Here is a 15,457-nt window from a genome sequence, read left to right as displayed (position 1 = left end):
CATGATGATGGAGGTGAGTGCTACTGGGGGAAGATATTAATGCAGAGAGTTATGGACTTCATAGGGACAGGGACTATGGTGGACTTTTTAAAACATGTGGGGACCACACCCTGGAGTGTGAAATATCTGTGAACACGATCATGGCAGGTTTGTGGCCTGACTAACTACTATCTAGTCTTTGTTCATAGATTTCTGCCCTATTATGCTTTTTCAACTTTTATGACCTAAACGTTGTTATAATGATTTATAGTCATGTTTAACCATACTAAAGTGTCAAGTAATGACTTGCGTTTAGACATATTCCCTGCTGACCGTCTGGGGTGGCTGTGCAGAGCGCTAAACACTAGGGCAGCCGGTCACGATTTACTTGTTTAAATTGACCCAGTATAACCAGAGATATAATGGTTTGAAGTTGATACATATCTATTTTATTTTCGCGGGCTCAAAAGTATGAGAATTCGAAGGTCGCGGCCATTATTTTGTCATTTTACGATCAGAAAATGATGCCGGAAACTAGTTCCTACTCAACAGGCTGCATTTACCAGGGAGGGGAGGAGGAGGGGCAGGGGTTGGCGGAGTGATACGAAGCTACACCAAAAGAGACGAAGAAGAAGAGTGACAGGGGGCAGGAGTTGTGCGGGAGTTGTGCGGGAGTCTCTCTATGCGAGAGAGAGAGACGAGGCTGCTAGCTAACAAAATTGACAGACACGAGAGGAAGATTGAGAGGTACTGAGAGGTTTGAAGATAGACTACTGAGAATGTTTTAGTCATATTGAAGAAAACTTTGAACGTGAGTCAAGCTATCAGCTTGTTCTTTGACATGAAGAAGGAGGACAGTTCATCCTCAGAGTCAAAGTATGACTATGTAGCAGTGATGTGCGGTGAGGTCAGTGAGTGGGTAGGCACTGAAAAGTTCTGAAAGCCAGATTTCTCTAAACCTATATATTGTTAAATCAAAAACAATAAACAACAAACAGGCACGCACGGCCGATTTCAAATAAGTTCCTCCCTTTCTTTCTCACTCACTCACACACACACACACACACACACACACACACACACACACACACACACACACACACACACACACACACACACACACACGGGACGTATATGAAATGTCACGACGGTGACTTCAGGTTTGCCCGTAGCCTACTGTAGTTTGGTCTAAATGATTAAACATCGCAGCCATCGACTTAACGGACCCGTCCCTCACACCGAGGGCCGAAAAAACGTAAGGCAACAAGTCAAACCTTCGCCAATTCAAACTACCGGTACTACTTCTATTCGACTTAAAAATAGAAGACAGCATTCATCATTATGTAGGACTACAGCATAACTGATGGCAACTCCACTCCATAAACTTTATCTTAATAGATAAAGTACCAGTAGCATATGCCCCATGGACCTGTCCAGCATCAGAATGTAACCATTTATCCATATTGCAGAGCTTAGGTTTGTCCGTCAGTAACAATGAAAACACAACTGCTCAATTGAATATAAAATGCAGAATGGATTGCACTCGGTATCAATTCATCCAACTTTATTATTAAATAAACCCCAAAAAAGTTTCTGACTCACCAATCTGACTCCCTGGCTGTAGAAATAAGCAAGACGATAGTAATCCAGTGACAGTCTGACTGACAGCACAGCTAGCTAGCATCCTTCCGTTCATGTAGGCTACCTGTCCGTTTGAAATGCTCGAACATTGTTTGTCCCTGTTGCTGCTGTACACCGTCCAAGGCTGGCGCAGGCCTTTCTCTTGCTATTCATTCTGTTCCTTTTTAAATTATAATCCAATTTGTTAAAATTCCTCCAGTCTGGAATATCTGCCGGCACGGACACGGCAGCTGCAATGTTGACTTAAAAATCCGCGGGGGTAACGCGACGTGAATGAGCATAGCCAACGTAATGACGTTGGCCTAAGCTGCGTAAATGTCTAGTAAGATCTCGATTTTAATTGGTCCATGAATGATATGTAACGTAAAGGCTTATGTGGCATACCATTTACGTAAAAAAGGCACAAAGAATTGTGCTTATTTGCGTACATGTTAAATAATACAGAATCAAGTGCGCATGCGCGAAAACTATTTTTTTCTTGCCGTCCTCAATGAATAGGCGCAAAGGCACTGATTCTTTGCCGTACACAATGAATGGGAAACAGCAAAGGCACAATATTTTTTTGGCGTAACTTACTAACTACCACGTTTCTAATCAAAACGTCTACACTTTTTTAAAGTAATCGTGGATTACATGTAAAGATCGAAATAATTAACAGTAATAATACAAATATAAGTTTATTAAATAGAAAAAATATTTAATTTTATTTTATTTATTTATTTTTGCACACAGCGCCAGGGTAGGCACTGCCTACCTTGCCTACCCTGACCGCACGTCACTGCTATGTAGGCTACATAAAGCCATTGGTGTCTGACTGAAGCACTGAGTGCAAACACAGCAGCCAGCCTTCATAACGTGTAGCCTACAGACACAGTAGCCTAATAATCTGTTCTTTACATATACATGTCATATATGTATCCATATACTGTATGTTTTATTATATAGGTCTACCTAGGCCTAGCTTTTTTTAATAAAAAGGCATATATGAAAAAAAAAAATTTTTTTTTTCCTTTTTTTGTGGTTTGGGTCCATAATGTTCAAATATTATGTCAAATTGAAAAAAAAACTGGCAGGTTATGTAGGTGAAGTTTTACTGAAACAAAATATACCAAACACAGCAAGCTTAACATTTTTGTATGTGCCCTCTGTGTTATGATTGACAGAACTTTGAGGAATTTGGGGAAAACGCCTATGTATACACCTGCTATTTGTTCATAAAATTTGTATGAAGGTTGATGCCACCTCAATCAAACTTTTAAATTACCATAAAAACATTCCATGTATTTATGTTCAGCTTTCAAAAAAATTCAATATGAACGTTTGAGTTACCCATGGTAGCAATAATATATTTTTTAATCTGTTTTTACATTTATCATGTTGTTTTTGGTCCAATATGATCATTTATCATGTCAAAATGAAAGAAATAACTATCAGGTCATATAGGTTAGGGTGTTTTGAACAAAAAGATACCAAACTTTGGCATGATAAACATTTCTTACTGTAGTTTAGTAAGGATTGATCAAAAGTATGCAAAACGGCCTAAATAGCCCTAGGGTTCAGAGGGTTAAAAAGTGTCTTTGGATTTTTAGATAATTTGATGCCCAGGTACTTTATACTGACCAGATTTGTTTAAAACTGCGTATTGGCTAGGAATGTTGGGTCCAGATCTGCTGTTAAAGACAAGAGTTCACTTTTTTGCCAGTTTATGGTGTAACCCGAGACGTCGCCAACATAATTAATTAGCTGGAGTAGGTGGGGGATGGAATTCCCGGGGTCGGCTACAAAGAGGGCGATGTCATCTGCGTACAGAGAGATCTTATGGTCCATCCCACCTAGTGATATTGGCTTTATAAGTGTGTGCCCTCTTATGCTAATAGCCAGGGGCTCGATGGCCAACGCAAAGAGGAGCGGCGAGAGGGGGCAACCCTGGCGCGTGCCCCTCTGAAGGGCAAAGGGTGTGGATCTTTCCTGGTTTGTTAGAATGGAGGCGGTGGGATGGGCATATATTAAACGCACCCAGGAAATAAAAGGGGCACCAAGACCGAACTCCTCCAGCACCTTGAGCAAGTACCCCCACTCAACCTGGTCGAAAGCTTTTTCGGCGTCCAGACACAGAACTGCTTGTTTGGAAGAGCTGTCGAATTTGTTATACATAATATTTAGGACTCTCCTAACATTAAAAAATTAAAACCTATTGGGGATGAACCCGGTCTGATCTGTGTGAATAATGTATTATATAGATTTGTTTAGTCTATTTGCCAGAATGTTTGTAAAAATGTTGAAATCCAAGTTAAGCATGGAAATTGGTCGATATGAGGACGGGTTAGTTTCATCTCTGTCTTGTTTTAACAAGAGAGTAATGTTTGCGTTATACAGTGTTGGTGGGAGCCTATTCGCTTCGGCTGAGTGGGAGAACATTCTATGCAGGATCGGGGTTACTTGGTCAGCAAACTTCTTATAAAATTCAACTACGAAGCCATCTGGCCCAGGGCTCTTGCCGTTATGCAGCGATTTGTTAGCGTCCGTGATTTCTGCAGGGGACAGTTCAGAGTTTAAGGCCTCGCGGGAGGCGCTGTCTAGTTTTGGTATGTCTAGCTTTTTTATCCATGCGTCGATATCACCATTAGCTTTGGATTTATACAGCTCCTGATAATACTCCTTAAAGCGTTTATTTATCTGTTTCGGGTCAGTTAAAGCCACACCTCTGCTAGATTTTATTGTATGGATCTGCTGGCTTGTTGCCCTCTGAGCTGGCGGGCCAGCAAAGTATGTGGTTTATCCCCTAATTCAAAATAATTTTGCTTAAGTCTGAGAAGCTGATCCCTCACTTGACTTCGTATTTAAGACTAAGAATATTTTGCAGAGTTTGGGGGTCATTTGTGCCTATAATATGCGTATAATGTCTCCAGCGAGGTGAGCTCCAAGTCAATATCTTTCAAACGTCTTTCTCTAGATTTCTTTAAAGACCCTTCATAGGAAATGATATAACCTCTCATGACCACTTTAAAAGTTTCCCACAAGGTGGAGTCAGAGACATCCGTTGGTCTCTAAATATTCAGTGATTTTTCCCGACATGTATTTACAAAAATTTCTGTCATTGAGCAGAGAAGGGCGTAGACGCCAATTAGCTCGCTGTTTGGATCTCCTAAAGTCAAGAATAATGGCCACTGGGGCATGATCCGAGATCAGGATGTTGTGATATTTGGTGTCAATTACCTTGGGTATGAGTCTTGAGTCTAATAAAAAATAATCAATACGAGAATACGAATTGTGCATTTTGGAAAAAAAGGAGTAGTCTCTGTCTGTGGGCTGCTGTATTCTCCAAATGTCAACTAAATTAGTAGTTGAAATCAAGTTTTTCAGAACTGTAGATGAGTTAGAAGGGTAGCTTGTTTTCTTTGATGACCTGTCCATATGCCAATCAAGGATTACATTGTGGTCCCCTGCAGCAATCACATTTGTGCCCAGAAGGTCGGGTAACATATCAAAGGTTTTACAAAAAGTTTTTAAAAGTGTTACATGAACAGAGCAAAGGTACCCAGTTACTATAAGGAAACGACCATTTGGGTCAGTTACTGTAGAGATATGTCTGAAATCTATGTTTTTCTTAATAATAATTGCCACACCGCGGGCTTTGCTCGAAAATGTGGATTGAAATATCTGTCCTGCCCATCTGCAGCGCAGCCGGTTCCGCTCTGATGGTCTAATGTGAGTTTCTTGGAGGAACACAATATCGGCAGATAGAGATTTAAGATGGGAGAAAACCTTTGCTCGTTTAATTGGATGGCCCATGCCTCGCACGTTCCAGCTCAATATGGTAACCCCCCTGCTTGTATCATCACCCCCGGGTATCATACAAAGTTATACACCAAAATACACATGCAGTGACACAGTAGTGTGCCCCAAACAAAAAGACAGTTAAACCACTAGAACAGAAACATTTTCATTTTCATTTAACTTTTATTTATCCTCGAGAGACCAATTGAGGGGTGACCCTCATTTTCAATGACGTCGAGTTCAAACAAATTCAAAGGAAAAACAACAATACATAAACAATATTCAACGCAAATACATCAAATACATAACAACAGGTGAAGAGAAAAACAATTGAAACATTTACACAGTGGTGAAGATTAAGTGGTAGCAATTAAAATTAAATGGGTGAAAGTACAATATAGCCTAATTAAAACAGTTACAGGTAGAGTTTGGCAGATTTAAAATGGTTTGTTTAAATTGGTTAAAGGATATGAAGTTATTTAGTTTAATTTGTTGCTGTAAGTTGTAAACACATACAGCCCTCCCCACTTTCCCAAACAAAGCGAGGGAAAATACCCTAAGGATAGAATGTGCCCCCAAACCCAATGTCCTCATCCCCAAACGACGAAGGCGGCAGGTTGAATGTAGATTTAAACTTCCGTTGCATCTTGACAGAAAAAGAAAACGCTATCCTCTCTTCATGCAGAGAGGCTCAGAGCGTTCAAACAGAGCACCGTGGGTGCATATAAAACACAAATGAACACCACAATTGAGAAAAGTCACATATTTAGGCACTGTTAGCCTAGTATATCCAGCCAATAAGAGAGCCCGACGAGAAAGAGAGGAAAAAATAAATAAAACTAGAAAATCCTGCGGAGATTTTGAAAGTACGGGCAGCCCTGCGCAGGCCGCCAATCCCCGCTTCGGCGGCGCCCCGCCCGTCGGCCGCCCGCCCGTCGGCCGGGCCAGAACGCTTCTACGAACCGCCGCCGCGGGCTTTCCGAACTCCAGTCCCGAGTTGTGGCCGTCCCCTGATGCTGTGTATACAATTTGGTGATGATAGGTTGGAAATCCACAGAGTGAATGTGACTTCACTGTATTTCAGGTCATGTAAGTTAGGGAAGAAATAAAATAATGGCTGACCCCTATGGTCCAAGAGGCTTTATTGTAGAGCACCATGAGCTGTACATGTGTAAGAAATGTCAAGTCAATCAGAGTCAGGGGGAAAGGGGCGTGGCCTGTCAAACATTGCATTTTTGAATGATGGTTTTCGCATTTGTGGGGGCCCCTATGGGTTAATCTCGACAAGCTTAGAGGGCCATGCTACCACATGTCTTCTGCACATATCCTGCAAGTTTCATGATGATAGGACCTATGGTCAATTAGTTATGGCCAATTTGTTATTAAGCCCTGCCCCTGCATAAACGTTTTAGTCAATGGCGGCCATGTTTTTCAAGCTATCCTACTAATATTTTTCGGAGACGTGCGTCATAGTCCCCCGGGGCTTCCTGAGACATTTGGTGTTGATAAAGTAAAACTTGACAAAGTTGTGGATAAAACCCTGTTTTTCAGTTTATGCTAATTAGCCGAAAATATTTCCAGGTTGACTTTAATGATCCAAGAGGCTTTTTTGTAGAGCACCCTAAAATACACCTGTGGGAGAAATTTCAAGTCCATTGGACTTACGGTGTGCGGGGCGTGGCCTCTCAAACTTTCTTCAGTCGGGGCTTAATAACAGCGCCCCCTAGCGGAAATTCAAAAAACTGTCCGAGAGGCTATATTGTAGAGCACCATGAGCTGTACAAGTGTAATACAGGTCAATCAGAGTCAGGGGGCATTTGTGGCGCCCCCTATAGGTTAATCTCGATAAGCTTTGAGGGACATGCTACCACATGACTTCTGCACATACCCAGCAAGTTTGATGATGATAGGACCTATGGTTAAGGAGTTATGGCCAATTTGTTAATAAGCCCCGCCCCTGCGTAAAAATTTTGGGCAATGTCGGCGAAAAAAATAATCATGGCCGAGCCCTATGGTCCGAGAGGCTATAAAGGTAAAGGGGAGGAGCCTAACGTGGTAAAGGAAAGGAGCTTAATGTGGTAAGGGGAGGAGCCTAATGCTGTAAAGGAGAGGAGCCTAATGTGGTAAAGGGGAGGAGCCTAACATGGTAAATGGGAGGAGCCTAATGATATAGAGGAGCCTAACACGTTAAAGGGGAGGAGCCTAGTGCTGTAAAGGGGAGGAGCCTAATGGTGAAGGGGGGAGCCTAACACAGTAAATGGGAGGAGCCTAACTATGTAAAGGGGAGGAGCCTAGTGCTGTAAAGGGGAGGAGCCTAACATGGTAAAGGGGAGAGGCCTAATGGTGTAAAAGGGGAGGAGCCTAACGTGGTAAAGGGGAGGAGCCTGATGGTGTAAAGGGGAGGAGCCTAACGTGGTGAAGGGGAGGAGCCTAACACAGTAAAGGGGAGGAGCCTACCAATGTAAAGGGGAGGCCTAATGTGGTGAAGGGGAGGAGCCTAATACTGTAAAGGGGAGGAGCCTAATGTGGTAAAGGGGGGCTAATGTGGTAACGGGGAGGAGCTTAATAGTGTAAAGGGGAGGAGCCTAACACTGTAAAGGGGAGGAGTCTAATGCTGTAAAGGGGAGCCTAACATGGTAAAGGGGGGAGCCTAATGTGGTAAAGGGGAGGAGCCTAATGGTGTAAAGGGGAGGAGCCTAACATGGTAAATGGGAGGAGCCTGACATGGTAAAGGGGAGGAGCTTAATGCAGTAAAGACGATATATTGTAGCACCATGAGCTGTACAAGTGTAATACATTTCAAGTCAATCAGAGTCAGGGGGCATTTGTGGCGCCCCCTATGGGTTAATCTCGATAACCTTCCAGGGACATGCTACCACATGACTTCTGCACATACCCAGCAAGTTTGATGATGATAGGACCTATGGTTAAGGAGTTATGGCCAATTTGTTAATAAGCCCCGCCCCTGCGTAAACTTTTTGGGCAATGGCGGCGAAAAAAATAATCATGGCTGACCCCTATTGTCCGAGAGGCTATATTGTAGAGCACCATGAGCTGTACATGTGTACGAAATTGCAAGTCAATCAGAGTCAGGGGGCATTTGTGGCGCCCCCTATGGGTTAATCTCGATAAGCTTCGAGGGACATGCTACCACATGACTTCTGCACATACCCACGAAGTTTGATGATGATAGGACCTATGGTTAAGGAGTTATGGCCAACATGTTATTAAGCCCCGCCCCTGCGTAAACTTTTTGGTCAATGGCGGCCATGTTTTTCAAGTTGTCCTACTAATCTTTTACGGGTATGTTTATTGTAGTCCCCCGGGGCTTCACGAGAAATTTGGTGTTGATACAGTCAAATTTCAGAAAGTTGTGGATAACACCCTGTTTTTCAGTTTATGCTAATTAGCGGGAAATATTCCCTAAAGAATTTTTATGGTCCCGGAGGCTTTTTTGTAGAGCACCCTAACATACACCTGTGTGAGAAATTTCAAGTCAATCGGAGTTACGGTGTGCGGGGCGTGGCCTCTCAAAGTTCTTTCATTCGGGACTTCATAACAGCGCCCCCTAGCGGAAATTCAAAAAACTGTATAATAGCACACCCCGTGGGGTGGGGACGCACATTGTGTGACATTTTTGCATGTCTGCGTGTAACGGTGTGGGAGGAGAAGCAGCTAGAAATGTGAGGAAGAATAAGAAGAAGAAGAAGAAGTAATGCCTCATTTCCACCGAGTAGAGCGGGTTGGATCGGAGCGGTTCGGTCCGGGTAGTTTGGCTTTTCACTTGCCAAAAGTTGGGTAGGGTACGGTTTAAGCGCACCTAACTGCTCTGAGCCGCTCCAAATCTCAGTACTCCTCCATAGGGGTACTAGCCGCCTGAAAGGGTGCCGAAACGGCGAAGCCGTCATTTGATTGGTCGAAAGAATCATTTCCGCCATGTGTAGTCATCTCGGCAAGAGTGAAGATAGTCTTGTGTTTTGGCGAAAATATGAGCACAGCTCTGTTTATTGTGTGGTGTTTTTCCTCGTCAATAAATTAATCAGTTGGTTACACTGTGTGTCCCATAGTCACGTAGCTGCCGCAGCCAGTACTGTTCGCTCACTGTCTCTGTGAGTTGCGCCGAGCCGTCTCTGTGTGTTTACGCCATAGATAGTAGTAAATACACGCTCACAACAACACGGGGGGAATAAATAAAGAAGCGGCTGGTTTGAATCATTTCCGCCTTGTGTTGTCACCTCGGCTAGAGTGAAGAGAGTTTTGGCGACAATGTGAGCGCGGCACTGTTCATTGTGTGGTGTTTTTCCTCGTCATTAAATGAATCAGTTGGCTACACTGTGTGTACAGCCAGCGCTGTTCGCTCACCGTCTCTTATCAGTTGCATCGAGCCGTCTCTGTGCTCACAACACAGGGGGGAATAAATAAAGAAGCGGCTGGTTTGACCAAGCAAAAACAAGAGACCGCTGGCTTGACCACAGTTGTTCCACAGCCTAATAGTTTGACCCACAATCTGGCGGCGGCTATCGCAGTCCAGCCTAAACCCCGCCCTACCAGTAAGGGTAGGGTCGGCGGTGGAAACAACACCGAGATTCTTAAAAGTGAGCTGTCCCGCTCTGAGCCGCTCCGATCCGACCCGCTCTACTCGGTGGAAATGAGGCATAAGATAAAGTATGGTGGAGAGTAATAATTACGGGCCCTCAATGTATTGAGGGCCCGTACTTAATAAAAAGGGGCATGGAACACACAGAGGATCAGTGCTCGGCCACAGGGCGATGAGCAAAAACCTCAGCAGCCCGCAAAGGACACCTTGATCTGGATGTATATTAGTTTTAAAATAACTAGGCCTATATAATAATATATGAATAATAAATTGATTTAAACAAAATAAAACTCTGGGCGGCTGGATGGGGCCGGACAACAGTGATCGACAAAACGATGTGTAATAAACAAGAAAAAAAAAAAAAAAAAAAAACACATAGCTCAGCTGGGGAACCCCATCAACGTTCAACACCAAAACAGTGTGGTTTATAACAGTATCTTAAGGCCCGTGTGGGATGGAGTTAGGGTGACCAGATCCCAATTCACCAGATGTGGGACACAGACTACGTTTGTACGTTAAAAAACACTATCTTTAGATCGGCGCGCAGCAGTTAAGTTACTTTTAAACAAATAGAGCATTAAGGCTGCTGCTTCACAACAAAAGCATTTCACTGGCTTCACAATAGCATTTCACTGGACAAACGTGAGTTGGCTTTTATCTTGAAGCAACGGGAAAGTAAATGCTGAAGACAGCAGCACCTTCACAGAGCCCACTGAGCCCAGCAGCTCGACACAGACAAACGGAGACACACATAAGCACACACACACAGACAAACGGAGAGACGCACACTCACACACAAACGGAGACTGCTGTCTCCACACAGCTATCCGATAAATGCCAGATTATAAAACACGCATTTAAAAGGGGGGCTCACTGTCAATGACAATGACGTCTCAATTTGCGGGACGTACAAAGCGGGACATCTGGTCACCCTAGATGGAGTAGCCTAGATAAATGTTTAAAAAACAAAAACAACAACAACACCCCACACAATAAAAATATTCTTTAAGTGGCCAATATCTAGGGTAAAGTCTGTTTTTACCTTACAGGATGAGAGAGTTCAGTAGTCTGAAAATCCTCAGTGAGCAGAAAAGTGCAAATCGTAAAAAGCCTGGGCCTCTTTGGGGCAGTCAAAGAATCTCCTCTCTCCGCCGTGCTCCACGCGCAGACGGGCAGGAAACAGAAGGGAACACCTGACTTTCTTCTCGTAGAGGCAGCGTTTCACACCGGCAAAGGATGCCCTCTTCTTAGCGATGTTGGCGGTCATGTCGGGGAAAAAGTAAACATTCTGTCCATGGTACCTGAGCTGCTGCGCGTCCCTCTCTCGTCTCAGAACACGCTCCTTATCGCTGAAGTAGTGAAACCGGACGATAAAGACTCTAGGTCTGGACTCCCTGCCTTCCTCCACCGAGCATGCTGGGCCGATGCGGTGAGCTCTATCCAGCACCAGCGGGGATGAGAAGAAGCCTGCGCCCAGGACCTCGTTGAAAAAGGTAGCCATGAACTTTACTGGGTCTGCTCCCTCGGTCTTCACCGGGATTCCAATCACGCGTAGAATCTTCGGTCTTAGACATCAGCTGTGTATTCTCTGACTGCAAACGTGCACATGTCTGCTCGAGGGCGGTGATCCGGTCGCTGTGGTCAGACAGTGCTGTCTCCATGGCGGTTATCTTCAGATTGAGCGAGTCGGTAGTCGACTTGACGGCATCTAAGGCAGCAGAAATGGGCCTCAGGGCTTCACTCACTACCATTTTCATGGTTGTAGTAAGGGTTGTTGTTAGGTCGGATAGCAGCACGGCGCGTAGCTTGTCTAGATTAGGCGGCAGGGAGTCGACTCCGCCATGACAGTCCGATCTCGTGGCTGCCTCTTTCTCCGGCGAATTCTGCCCTTTTTCCTTCTGCTTGCTGCGGCCCATCATCACCAAACAATAACAAAATCAATAACCAAGCAAAAAAAAACGGCTTTCAGGTAGTGTGTGGTGTTATGATATATAAAAAAGCATTGAACGCCTGGGAGCCTCGGCGCAACCCGTTCTTCTTCTTAAATGCTAAACCAGAAGTCGCCATGCATTTACCTTTTGAAAGGTAAAAAAAAAATTATTCCAGGGGGGGTATTATATGAACACACCCATTTTGATTGAATTTGTTTTACAAATATTTGAATAAAAAGTAGGATAATCATTTATTCTTCAATAGCTTCCATGTTATGTGACCCAGTGTCTCCAAATTATTCCAGATAATAGTACACAGTCACAAAGTTCTTCATTTTCCTCCAAAAGTGCACCAGATTGATGCATTCTGGGTTTAAAGGTACCAAATTGTCTTCTGGGGGAGCATGCCCCCGGACCGCCCTAAGGACTTTGTTCCCTCAGTCTCACAAAATGATGTGGGAGACACTGGTTCAGGAATTACATATTAATTAGCAGGCATGCTTATGTATGACTGGATTTATAGCTTTTGATACTTAAAAAAATTGGCTCTCCTGTTGACTTTGTCCTGTCAGTGCGGCTCTCCTGAAAAAAATTGTGAATACCACTGGTGTAGAGCGTGTCAGGGAGGGACCATAGGGGAGGACCAAAGAGAACAAGTGGAGCGGTTGAGGTATTTGGATTCAAATCTTTATCCCAACTGCCATTTTCTCCCCAAATCCTCCACCCCAGCTTTAATAGCATTTCACTGGACAAACGTGAGTTGAATTTTATTTTGAAGTATGCCTAACAGGAAGGTAGCTGCTGACACAGCCCCTTCACAGCTCTGCAGCGCTCCAGTCACTAACAGTTATTATTGAATATCATTCAGATAACTGGCGGCTTAGCCTTCTTGTGTTTAATTTAGCGGAGAAACAGTTGGCTCGAGTTAGCTGTTGTTGGATAATTTAAAAGTTATATGATGTTCAGTTGCCGTGTGCTATTGGTCGACTAAATGATTGTGCTTGGGAAGGGAACAGCAAGAGGGGCACACGCAGTACACATTATGCGGTTGTAAGGGCCGTGGTCATGATAATCTATCCATGAGCGTAGGACACTAAAGCGCATTAACTAAGAAACAATCACATCAATTAATTAAGTACAATGATAATAATAATTACATTTATATTATTATAGTTATATTATACACTCACCACTTTATTAGGTACAGCGGTTCAGCCAATCACATGTCAGCAACTCAATGCATTTAGGCATGTTGACCTGGACGGGACAACTTATTGAGGTTGAAACCAAGAAACAGAATGGGGAAGAAAGGGGTTTTAAGTGACTTTGAACATGGCAATGTTGAGGGTGCCAGGAGGGCTGGTATGAGTATTTCAGAAACTGCTGATTTACTGGGATTTTCACTCTAAACCATCTGTAGGGTTTACAGAGAATGGTCCAAAAAACAAAAAATATCCAATGAGCGGCCTTTGTGTGGACGTAAAATGCCTTGGTGAAGTCAGAGGTCAGTGGAGGATGGGCATACTGGTTCGAGATGATAGAAAGGCAAGAGTAACTCAAATACCCACTTGTTACAACCAGGGTACGCAGAATACCATCTCTGAATGCAAAACACGACCAATCTTGAAGCAGATGGGCTACAGCAACAGAAGACCCCACCGGGTGCCACTCCTGTCAGCTAAAAACAGGAAACTGAGGCTACAATTCTCACAGGATCACCAATATTGGACAATAGAAGATTGAAAAATCATGCCTGGTCTGATGAGTCTCGATTTCAGTTGCGACATTCAGATGGCAGGTTCAGAATTTGGCGTAAACAACATGAAAGTATGGATCCATCCTGCCGTGCACCATCAACCACGCCATGTTCAAAGTCACCTAAACCCCCTTTCTTCCCCATTCTGATGCTCGGTTTGACTTCAGTACATTGTCTTGACCACGTCTAAATGCATAAATGCATTATATTGCTGCCATGTGATTGGCTGATAGCTTTTTGTTGTTATAAGCCATTGAACAGGTGTACCTAATAAAGTGGCCGGTGAGTGTATGTCGGAATGGCAGGCCATTTGAAAAAAAGTAAAGCACTGCCACTCCGACAATGAAAACAGAAATGTTCGGGATGGTGGGAACAATTCGGGATTGTTTGTAAACAATGGAATTGCCCCCACTCCGACAATTAGACGTCAATGTCGGAGTGGGGGCACGTCGGAATGGAAGGCGGATACCGAGACGAAATACAGCAATGCCAGTGTGAGAAATAAAAATTTGTTTTTGGACACTACACCATGAAAACAGTTTCTAGTAGAATCACAAAATTTAAATCTGAACCCAAAAAATAGCATAATAGGAGATATTTGGAGAGTATACTCGTTGGAGTTGGTCTTATAGGATTGTGTATGTTGATCTAAACCTACAGAGCTCTACTTCATTCAGTACTTCCTTGTGATTTATTTTATGGGACTATAACTGTCTAATTTGCCACCTGATATCACAGTTTGAAAGCTTCCTGCTCCTGATTTCTTCAACCCCCTCTCATCCACTACTTCTTTGCAGAGCTTCAGCCCATGGTTTAGCTCAGGCCAGTACAGGGCAGAGTGTGTTTTGGTCCTTTAGTTGGAGTGTACAGGAATAGTAGAGACAGATGGTACCGCACAGCCCAACTGTTTATTTGAAGCCCAAGCTCTGCATAGTCATTACAGTGTGGTCTCATGCTTTTTTGTCTATATCTGCCACAGATGTGGCAGCACTAAGCTCTCTGTCTGTAGTTAAGTGTTGAGCTGAGGGCTCAACCCAGATTCCTCACTTTTCTTCTTCATTGTACCAAGGAATATTATGATGGTGTATCCCATTTCAGACCATTGTCAACAAACTTACTATTACCATAATTTCTTTACACAGCATAACTGTAAAGATTATAAAAGTTAAAGATATATTTAGAATATATATTTATCATCCTGACAGTCCTTGGTTTAAATGTATTTTCGTGGGGGGCTTTTTTGTGTTTGTGTATTTTAGGATGTTGTGCATTACAATTAACAGCAGGAGGTGTTTAAGTGCATTTTACAGCAGATAATATGGTTTGCATGAGCAGCTTTTCTTTATCTTTTTGTATATAAATATGATATCTTTATGCTTTTGTTGTCTCTATATATCTGTTCGGTAGCCATTGACTAATACAGTGACTTAACTTAACTTACATTATCATTATGTGATTTAATACATTATTTTCTATTTAGATTCAGCCAATATGCCCGACTACCCAAGTGAAAAAATAGATACTTAAGGGTATTTAAAATGCCATTTAAGATGTCAAAGTATGTTTCAAGTACATCATATGACTTTAGAGCTGCAACGATTAATCGATTATTAATCGATTATTAAAATAATCGCCAACTATTTTGATAATCGATTAATCGTTTTGAGTAATTTTTTGATAAAAAATGTCCAAATTCTCTGATTTCAGCTTCTCAAGTATTAATATTTTCTGGTTTCTTTAATCCTATTATGACAGTAAACTGAAATATCTGTGTGT

The sequence above is a fragment of the Ammodytes marinus genome (assembly GCF_949987685.1).
Source record: "Ammodytes marinus genome assembly, chromosome: 2".
In the NCBI taxonomy this organism is placed as follows: Eukaryota; Metazoa; Chordata; class Actinopteri; order Uranoscopiformes; family Ammodytidae; genus Ammodytes; species Ammodytes marinus.
This window is presented reverse-complemented; position numbering follows the sequence as displayed.